General features: G+C 36.8%; 2 long non-coding RNA genes across 2 annotated transcripts in view; one reads left to right on the top strand and one right to left on the bottom strand.

Annotated features, from left to right (window-relative positions):
* Positions 1-1,288: 1,288 nt before the first annotated feature.
* The window catches only part of LOC131383983 (uncharacterized), a 99,734-nt gene continuing 90,020 nt past the window's right edge, over positions 1,289-11,002 (bottom strand). The window contains exons 3-6 of the long non-coding RNA XR_009214417.1: positions 7,270-7,329; positions 2,756-2,858; positions 1,781-1,946; positions 1,289-1,394 (exon numbers count right to left, since the gene is read on the bottom strand). This is a non-coding gene — a long non-coding RNA (uncharacterized LOC131383983). The remainder of the gene's footprint in view (positions 1,395-1,780; positions 1,947-2,755; positions 2,859-7,269; positions 7,330-11,002) is intronic.
* Positions 1,330-11,002, top strand: part of LOC131383984 (uncharacterized) — a 59,549-nt gene continuing 49,876 nt past the window's right edge. The window contains exon 1 of the long non-coding RNA XR_009214418.1: positions 1,330-1,411. This is a non-coding gene — a long non-coding RNA (uncharacterized LOC131383984). The remainder of the gene's footprint in view (positions 1,412-11,002) is intronic.

An 11,002-nucleotide genomic window follows, 5' to 3' on the forward strand; every position in this document is an offset into this window, starting at 1 on the left:
CAGCAAAATACATACATAATTTTACCATCTGCAGAGGTGATAGCACTTAATTAGGAAAGCCAAGAGTATTAGAGGATATTTTCAAAGCAGCACCTCAGGTAAGAGACCCCCTCCCCACCTTTGTTGCTACTAATGGTACTGCAACTCATTTTATGCTCATTGCATCACAGTATTTCCCCTAGAGAATATGGAATTCAAATCGGGTGAACAGACGCTCACAAATTAAAGTACTCTATGTGTATACCTGCAGCAATCATGGAAGGGTAGGTGGAGAGGAGACAGGATAAAGGAAGAAACAGACAAGACATTTGGAAACTATTGAATTCTTGTTTTTCTTTTCTCTGATCACTTCTTATCTCTATGAACTCCTCTCCTCCTTTTTGCCATCTTGTTGCCCATCATCACATTATTTTTCCCACAACCTCTGAGTTTCCATTGACAGAGAGTTGTTCTCTCTGAGCAGTCACAATTGAGTAGTGGGAGACATGTGTTTTTAGATGCCAAAAGTCAATCTCTGTCTTTCTCCCTTTCTTTGTAATCATAGAATTGGGTTTTAGTAGTTTGACTGGGAAACATAGCTTGCAAATAACTGAATTTGCTTTTTTAGGCTGTAATTCAGCAGGCAGAGAAATTAGCTTTATCCAGGACAGGAGGGTTTACACAAGCTGGTCTCTAGTTCCTTCCCCTCTGCAGTTTTTTCTCTCTACAGATCACAGTCTTTGACCCAGGCTTGTTAGCTGAGGATCATTCAGGCTCACCTTCACCCAATCCTAAATCCCAATCATTTTTTCCCAATCTTGACTCCAATCAAAATGTACTCCTTCTACTCCTACATCCCACCAAGCATCTAATTTTCCTCGAGGAAATAGTCCAAGCCATTTGTGCTAATGTGCCCGACAAGGACATACATTTAGAGCTCATTATTTCATGTTTTTAAAAAGCTTTCCTTCATAGAAATTAATCCTTCCTAAGTGAAAAATATTGCCAAGATCTCATTGAGCATTGCCTTTGAGGATTTTCTTTGTCTGTGTGTTAGAATAGATGTCAGTGGCTCCTGAAAAACAGCCACAGCTCACCAATAAACATTTTAATGAATATACTTATTTCTTCCCATCCTTCTGGCCCAGTTGAATTTTTTTAAAATGCATGTGATTTTTACTAAACAATAATGATCTGTAGCTTTTACTGTGGGGCTTAGAGAGGAATTATAAAACCCCACATACTTCCCTGCCCTCCAGCATTCTTCACATCGCATTATTTTACTCATTAAACAATGTTTTAAAATCTCCCAGATTTATTTTTTCTACTCAGGTTACAACAAATCAGCGTTCTTCTCAAGAGGGCCATTCGTCATCTGCCTTATCTGTTTTTGAGAACCTCGATGGTAGATTTGCCTGTGTGACCACATGAGGTAAGGTCAATCAAGCTCATCTTGTCAAACTTGTCATAACCCTGGGATTTCACACAACAGAATTTCCCCTCGTGCATTCTTAGCAATGCCACACAACAGGGGGATTTTAGAATTCAATATGCAAGCTTATATTCTCTGCAGTGAGTGGTGTTTCAACAAAATTTCCAGCATTTTGAAATTGTGTAACATAAAAAATAAACAGAAGAAGAAAATAATGTCTCACTTCACCTATCTCCATGTAGAAAATTCATAGCAAAAAGAAAAAAGAAAAAAAAAATTTTAACCCATGGTAGGGGCTTAAGGGCAGAGGGATGGCCTGAGCATAAAAATCACATTTGCTTCAGCCATCCAGAAAACATCTTTGTTTACCATTGTCATGTTGAGAAGGAAACACTGGCTACTTAGGACATCACGTTGAGATGGCTCTCACAGCACGGTTGCACTGTTGTTTAAATGTTACACTGATTCTTGTCTCTTCTTTGTCCTTCCCAAGTCCCCCAAGGGATAGGCAAAAAGGATCACTGGTAGCCAAAGACTGTAAAAGAGAGAAAATAGATAGTAGCCTATATTTAGCTACATTTGGATTATTATCTTATTTTTAGACCAATCATGGCAAACGTGCTTTTGGGTTCATAGTAGCAGTATTCACACATCTATGCCCTAACCTCCTCACCTGCCATCTCTTTCCCAAAACTCTCAAACAGAAATGGTAGATTTTGGTTTCATCGGAAGACAAAAAGGAGGCATCCTGAACTTTTTCCTGGAGCATCTCAGGTCTTTACGGCATAGCCTTGCACTCAGCTGTGTTAACATGAACTTTTTCCTTTCCATTTCCAACTGGCCTTGACTCCCTGTGACTACAGAAACCCATAAATAATAGAATGTGACCCTCCCCATATATACAACTGTCCCCTGCCAGCTTCCCTACCATGTTTCCTAGAAAAACTTCCTGCCCATCACCCTGAAAATGTAGGAACGATTTCATATTACAAGTACGTGAGTGCAGTAATATCCAATGGTCTGTGCATGAGGATGAGGGTCAGGAGGAGAAGCAGCAAGGAAATGCTGGTGGGCTGAGGTGCAAGTTTCTGCAAAGGAGGGACTCTACAACTGCATGTGCTTTCTGCACATAGCCTTTAATGCTTTGAGATTCTTTTGGAATTTCTGGCACATTTTGAGAAGAAAACTGCCTATGTCTCTACTTGGCTCTCTGAGAAAAAAATGAGTTTACATACTAGAGGAACTGAACTATACATTGTAGGCTTGGAAACAGGCTGGCACACTGAATAATGGCAGTCTACCCTAGGTGCTTAGAAAAGGAAGCAGAGCTGTACTGTCTGCTACCTGCATGTGTAATGAACTTCATAGCTTGCTGTGGTGGCAGGGAGATCATGCAGACTGTTCAGCTTCGCACAGAGCCTGGGAACAAGGTCCAGGGGAGAAGTATCTGCAAAAACAGAAGGAAAATGAGTTAACATAGTTTCAGATAGACAGGAGAAATGGGCTTTGAGATCTATTGCATAGCGGGGTGACTATAGTCAAGAAGAATGTCTTGTATATAGTATTTCAAAATAATAACAGTATAAGCTTTAAATGTCTCACCATAAAAAAGGACAAGTAAATGAAGTGCTAGATATGTTAATTAGCTTGATTTAATCATCCCACATTGTATGCAGATATCAAAATATCACATTATATCTCATAAATTTATACAATTAGGATTTGATAAGCAAAAACAAGACCAGATAGTCCCAATGTTCTTTAAATTGTCTCAGGGTATTAAAAGCTAAGAAAAACTGTTCAGTTTTTTTATAAGGCAAGTATAACTTTGATATTTATGCCTAATAAAGATAGCAGCAAACATTTTAAGATGTGATAGGAATTTTAAGGAGACAAAGTTGACATGACAGGCATTTTAAAGATAAAATATTACTTCTGTGAGGCACATGATGTTTTAATAAAGAATCATGCAAAGTGAGCAATGTATTTACAATGGTACCAATGCTTCATGAGTGGTAGCATCTGACTACATGATTCCTGAAAGCACAAAGGATGTTGGATGTGTGGCGTCTCTGTTCCACAAGCCCTTCACTACGGCAAACTCTACACGAATTCCATATCCACCTTTCTTCCTTGGGTTCCTCCTTGCCAGCCTGGAAATACTGAATTGTCCTCTTGCTGTTCACACACTTCACACTGTCACATCCACCCATCCTGCCATTTCTGGATACCTTCCCCCATTTCTAATCTTTACTGCATCTCCTTCCATATTTAACTCCCCAAGGTCTCAAATCCATGACATAAAACTCTATCTGTTGCAAGGTGATTGGGAGAGCAATGTAACTATAGGCCATATTTGGGGTAGCTATGATCATTTTCAACACTCAATTCAAAAAGTAGCTCACTATTTGCCAAACCTCCTCAATAGCTAACCCTGCATTGAGCACATAGCATTCAGGACCTCAGGACAGTACAAGGGAGATCTTTATTTGGAACTATTGACTTAAGGCAAAATCTAGAACCATCATTCCTTTCTCCTCCTAGGGAGGAATCAATTTTTTTCAAGTAGTCCACCATGTGTGGGCATAAACATGATTATCCGTAGCTCATATAAATACTTCGTTTAATATATATATTCTATGTTTTCAAGACCCAACACATTTATCTCAAATAGAAAATAAGCATACATATATTCTTGTTATTTGAAATTCATGTATTTTGAAAAGGCATAGAAAATAAACTACATAATTTGGAAGTCATTAAGATTTTGAAAAAAGTTGAAAGTAAGCCGCTATTTTTGTATGTTATTGTTTTCTACAGAGAGAGAAAAAATGTTTATATTTTGAAAGAAAGGTGCTTTATTAAGAATTACATTTTCAATGAAAATAGAAATACGTGAATAATCACATTAAGACTAAACAATGGGCCAGACGTGGTGGCTCAAGCCTGTAATCCCAGCACTTTGGGAGGCCGAGGCAGGCGGATCATGAGGTCAGGAGATCGAGACCACCCTGGCTAACACGGTGAAACCCCGTCTCTACTAAAAATACAAAACATTAGCCGGTCGTGCGTCGAGCGCCCGTAGTCCCAGCTACTCAGGAGGCTGAGACAGGAGAATGGCGTGAACCCAGGAGGCGGAGCTTGCAGTGAGCCCAGTTCACGCCACTGCACTCCAGCCTGGGCGACAGAGTGAGACTCCGTTTCAAAAAAGAAAAAAAAAAAAAGACTAAACGACACCATAAAGAATTATTGTTAAGTACTAACTGATGCACTGATGCCTTTAAAAGAAAATCCAAAAATTATGACTAAGTATAATTACATTCACATAGAAAATTACATTATGTACATTCACATGTACAATTACACATATATTTTAATATTTTATATTGCACTTGCTTATCAACTCTGATTTTTCAGGTGAGCAGTTGTTAGCGATCTTTAATTTTGTTCCAGAACAATTGATTTTTTAAATTCAAATGCAGGACTTTGTATTTTTTCTATGAAATTATATCTTTTCAAAGTGTTGCATTACTCATGTTAACCTAATATCACAGATGCTGAGAACCTGATGACTTTCAGATTTTTATTCTTTGAAAGCCAGAAGATTCATCAACATTTTCAGAAAGAAGATTAAATAACATGGAGAAAGCTTGCTAACTCCCTGGATAAGTAGTAATAGGTAGATTGATGAAGGATAATAAGAATCTACCTTGTAGCTCCAAGAATCCTTTTGAATAACATTTTTTGTACCTTTTATTTTGATGTACAAGGAAATCCCATTACACTCATTATCCAGATTCTACAAATATTTACATTTTTGCCTAATTTCTTTTTTTCTATTTGTGTATGTATATGTACATTTTTTTTTTCTGAATCATTTGACAGTAAGCTGGAGTCAATATGTTTCTTTACCCCTAAAAATTTTAGGGTGATTTGCTTAAGAGCAAGTACATTCTCTTACAGAACGCCTGCATAGTTATCACAATCAAGAAACTTAACTTTGATACCTGAAGATTATGTACCAAATGCTTGTGTCCCCCACACACATTCATATGTTGAAGTCCTAACCCTCGATGTGATGGTGTTTGGAAATGGGGCCTTTGGGAGGTGATTAGGCTTAGATGAGGTTATGAGGATGAGGCCCTGGTCCAATGAGATTGGTGAACCAGGACTCTCTCTCTCTTGCTCTCTCTCTCTCTCTCTCGTGTGTGTGTGTGTGTGTGTGTGTGTGTGTGTGTGTGTGCACGTGCCTGTGCATACAAAGAAGAGGTCATGTGAGCACACAGCAAGATGGTGGCTCTCTGTAACCCAAAGGAAGAGCCCTCATCAGAAAACAACCAGGTGGCACTCTAATCTTAGACTTTTAGCCACCGGGATTGTGAAAAAATAAATTTCTGTTGTTTAAACGACCCAGAATATGGTATTTTGTTGTGGCAGCCCACAGATACTAAGATACCAATCCAGAATTCATACCCAAATTTTTTTAATTGTTCCAATAATGTTCTTTACAGCCATTTTTTCCTTAAGTTGAGGATCCAACCAAGGAACATATATTTTATTTAGTTTTCAAATCTCTTTAATTTCCTTTCTTCTAGAAGCTTTCCTCTGTCTTTTAATCCTTCATGACCTTGACAATTTTGAAGGGTACTTGTCAATTACTTCATAGAATGCTTCTTGCTTTGGGTTTGGTTGATGTTTCCTCATGATTAAATTCAGGTTATTGGCTTTGGCAAGACTTCTGTGGAAGTGATAGCTTGTCCTTCTCTTGATTATATCTGGAAATATTTGATGTTAGTGCGCCCAGTAGGAACGAAGCTTACTTTGGTATACAGCACTTTTTCCACTGAAAATTTTTTGTCTTTGTAATTAATAAAGAATTTGTTTGGGATACTTTAAGCCTATGCAAATATACCAGTTCTTGTCAGAATTTTATCCACCAGTTTTAGCATCCACCATTTCTTCTACATTAATTGGTTGGCACTCTACTGTCAAGAAAAGCAGCTTTCACTTATCTATTTGCATGTTTTGGAAATTAATATAAGAATGGATTCGTGAATTCTTATTTTATATAATGAATTGTAATTATTACAATTATTATTGTTGTTGTTATAGTTTGATGCTGAAGTCGTTCTCAAATCTGTTCAGTGGAAGTCCCTTCAAGCTGGTTCCTATGTTCTTTTGACATGGGTCTGTCATTCCTTGGACATCTTCTTACTTTCTGTCACAAAGTGTTCCAGGCTCGTCTTGTTCTTTCCTGCCCAAATTCCACAATCAGCCATCTCTCCAAGAAGCCCTGGATCTGATTCCTTTTGGTGGAGATTATGATTACAGATAAAGTTCATCTGGGTTCTAGGTGTGTGCTTTGCTATAGGTACAGCATTGTTTCAAGGTCTCTAGGCAGACAGAGGTAGGCTACTTGTGTGCACACACACAGACACCATATATATATATATGTATATATACACACACACACATAAACATATAATTAGTTTTATCTATATTGTTGAGAAGTTGAGAACTAATCTATTTTCTTTCTTCCTTTTCTTTGTTTTTCTTTCCTCTTCTGACTACCATTTTCTCTTTATCTTTTTCCATTCTTTCTTCAATTTTCATATTTCCCCCATGTCTATTCATAGTCTCCTTACTTATAGTCAAAAGAAAAGGGTCTCTGGATTTTCTGGATACAAAAATCATGTACCTCTCTCTGGCACCGAAGAAAAAATGGGATAGACAGGAGAGGGGCTGCAGACTGAAAGTGTCCCAGGAAAAGATATAGACCTATCGGCCCTCAGCAGCTTGCTATGACGTAACAAGCCCCTTATTCTCTAGCCATCAATAAATGCCAGCTTAAAATATACCTTTGGGTGTTGTTTCTGGCAACTGTCCTTTGTAGTATGTCTCAGTCTGGTCAAAATTCACTACAGAGAAACGAGAGGAATCAGGGCTTAATATTTAAAACATCCTAGGCCTAAGCCTTTAAACAGTTAAATATCATCTTAAAAATAAATACATAAAAATGAAAAACTTCAGAATTAAAAAATTATACTAAACACTTTAACTTTTAAAAAGATACTTGAACAAAAGATTTATAGGCTAGAGCAGTACTGCAAAAGAAAATATTTGGAGATTCATAATTTGACACGAATTGTTTTTCTACCTTAACTTCTGAAAGATCTAATTAAGGAAGGAGTTTTTCTTTTCTTTTTTTATAAAATAATATATCCTGACAAACTGCATGAATATAAAATATATATGTTTGGTATAAGTGTAGGACTCACAGATTAACCTTTCTTGTACAAATGCAGGGTTTGTTAAACAAAAGCTTTCCAATCCAGTACTCTTTTCAAGAATATTCCAGTAAAAAATTCATCTAAGTTGAATTATCTGTCATATTCTTAGCCTTACAGCTTTTAACAAATCATAGACTCAGAATTTTATAGTCTGAAGAAACCTTCCAAATTAAGCATTTCTATCTTCTTCTGATTTCACTTGTAAAGGAATTACTTATTTCAATAATTTTAAAAGGCAGAGACTACTGAGAATTTTACATCACTTTTAATCAAATTCTCTTAGTGCCTATCATATGGTTATATGTAAATTAGCTTCCAAATATTCCAATCAAACATTCCTTCAGTTTATGTATTGAACTCTTACCATGTACCAGGAACTGTGTGACTGTGTGGGTGCTGTGCATGCAGCACTCTGGCTAGTGTGTGGGAAATCGATGGTAGAGGATTGTGGAAAGAAGAAGGAAGACCAGTTAGAAGGTGCCTGCAATCATAGCCTAAGAAAGAGATCATTATGATATAGACCAGCAGGATAGGCAAACTGATGGGTTAATTGGATTTAGGTATATGTTATAGAACTCACAGAATAGGCTAACGGAGAGGACATGGAATATGTGAAAAAGAAAGAGGTTAAAGATGGAAATTGCAGGATTGTATTTGTTTTTTAGCCTGAAGTCTAAAGCTGGTCTTTATATCAGGATGGGAAACACTAAGGGAGAATAGGTTTGGGGTGGAAAAGAAATCAAGTGTGTTTTGTGAGCATGATACTTTTGAGATGTGTATTTGATTTCCAAGTGGAGATGTGTAAGTATTCCAAGTGGATAACTTATATGGGGTTCACTGGAAAGATCAGGACTGGAGAAATCATCAGCCTATAAATAGGATTTTATAGCCTCAGACTAGGACCCAAAGGCATGTTTTTAACCGGCATTTATCTAAGACTTACCGTGTACCAGCAACTGCTCTGAGTGCCTACATGCATTGATTCATTTAGCTCTCCCAGCAATCCAACTCAGTCAGGTAGATACCTTTATTATTATTGTTACTTGCAAATAAATAAACTAAGATCAAAGAGAGACTAGGTAATGTGCTCCAGATTGCATTGCTAGTAAATGCCAAAGCAGAATTTGAACCCTAGCAATCTGAGTTTACAGCCCTGCTCCTAACCATTATGTTGCTCCTATTTATGTAATATGACCCTGCCCAAAAGAAACTTGTGAGGTAGTTGAACAAATAAAAGTAACGCACATAAAAAACACAAAGATAAGTTAGGTACTAAAATGTCATGGTATTGACTGTGAGTCAAGGAAGTTTGGAATAGGTTTGAACTTCTTAGATAATAGGACATAGCAATAATTAGCTGCTTCATTGTGACTGAATTACACACTGGAGATCTGAAATAATTTAACAGGTTCCATAAATATCCAATTTATAGCCACAAATTAGCTTAGTCATGGGTATTATCACACTCATAATAGCTAATCATTTAGATATTGTGCACACCTTGCCCTACTGCCAGCAGTTTTGTAAAACCTCACTGTCATTTAAGTCTTTCTTAATCAACCTTCATCAAGTGGCAGTAAAGAGTGCTACTAAAAGGTTCATTTCATTAACCCTTTGTCTTCTAAACAGACAATTATAGTCTATATTCACTTCATTCTATGTTATAAGCAAAAACTTAGGAACTTCATGGGAATTCCAGTTAATTCAACAGAAACTTATTGAGCACCAAATTGAGAGTGGAAATGCACTAAGCCCTGTAAGATAGTTAAAGCCTTGGCTCCAAGATTTTGCCAGCTCTATGCCAAATTATGCTCAATAATCTTTCTCTTTTGAATGTAAGCTGGGATCTCTAACTTACTGACAAGGAAATACTTCTACTTTTCTTACAACAAGATGACCAACTAACTTTTAGATCCCTGCTTTAAAATATTGCTTTTGCCGACATTAGTGCTGAAAATTTGTGTTGTGAGAAAAAACTCCCTAGAAATGCTTTTCCAGCTCCAAGAATCATTGGAACTGAGCAGTGTCTCCAGCAACAATGAGTGGTGCTTTAGTTTAGTGTTGAATATGGCCCATGGGCCAAATCCAGCCCATCATCTGTTTTTGTATGACCATAAGTTAAGAATGGTTTTTCCGTTTTTAAGTGGTTGAAAAAATAAATAGTATTTCATTACATATGAAAATTTTATGAAATTCACATTTTAGTGTTCGTAAATAAAGCTTTTTTGGAACGCACCCATTCACTCATATATTTCTCATGGCTATTTTTACACTCTACAATGGTAGACGTGAGAATTCTTGACAGAGACCATATTTCTAGTCCTTTACTGGAAAATTTCTCTAATTTATGCTCTATATTTTGAAAACAAGGCTCTGGTCATAACCAATTTTGGAATATAAAATATCTGTTTATTTTTGTACTTCTGTTCTTAAAAATCATAATCCTATATAGCAGAACTAATTCAAAAGTAAGAGGGCAATATTTATCAATGAGTGAGAAAATAGAACTACATTCAAGCAAACCAATCATTCATCATTAAAAAATAAATTTGATCACAGTCTCTGTATAAAGCCAAATCAGATTTACTATTTGGTTGCCTTTTAATGACCTTCCATTTTTTCTTTAAGAGGGTTTATTCCTAAATGTTTTCACATGGGGAATTCCAGGACTCGGTACACATGCAACAGTTTTGACCATTTTCTGTTGAAGAAAGTAGAGGCAGACTTTTTGATCTGAAAAAAAGAGCCCTTGGATTTGACAAAAGCAAGAAAATTATTTCACAATTACATATGGCTTTGATTAGTCATAGTTCTTAAAACTCAGCAATGTCTTGTCATTCCTACAACAACTTGATAAGTTGGCAAACTAGGTATATTTATCGTTGGTTTGAAGTAAGGAAACTGAGGCCTAAAGTATCATTGCACTATAATGAAAAAAAAAAAGCACAGCGCTTACAGTCAAAACCCCAGCCCCCCCATCCCACTCAACTCCCTAAGAGCCATGTGTCCCTTATCTAAAACTGGAAGTAAGAACCCTTGACTAACGAACTTCACTGAGATGTTGTAAAGATCAGATGAGATGAATATGAGCATGCTCTGAAAACTCCATAAAATATCTTTTTTTTATTTTTATTTTTTTAATTTTATTATACTTTAGGTTTTAGGGTACATGTGCACAATGTGCAGGTTTGTTACATATGTATCCATGTGCCATGTTGGTTTGCTGCACCCATTAACTCGTCATTTAGCATTAGGTATATCTCCTAATGCTATCCCTCCCCCCTCCCCCCAACCCACAACA

This window comes from Hylobates moloch, unplaced genomic scaffold (assembly GCF_009828535.3).
Source record: "Hylobates moloch isolate HMO894 unplaced genomic scaffold, HMol_V3 SCAFFOLD_1, whole genome shotgun sequence".
In the NCBI taxonomy this organism is placed as follows: domain Eukaryota; kingdom Metazoa; phylum Chordata; class Mammalia; order Primates; family Hylobatidae; genus Hylobates; species Hylobates moloch.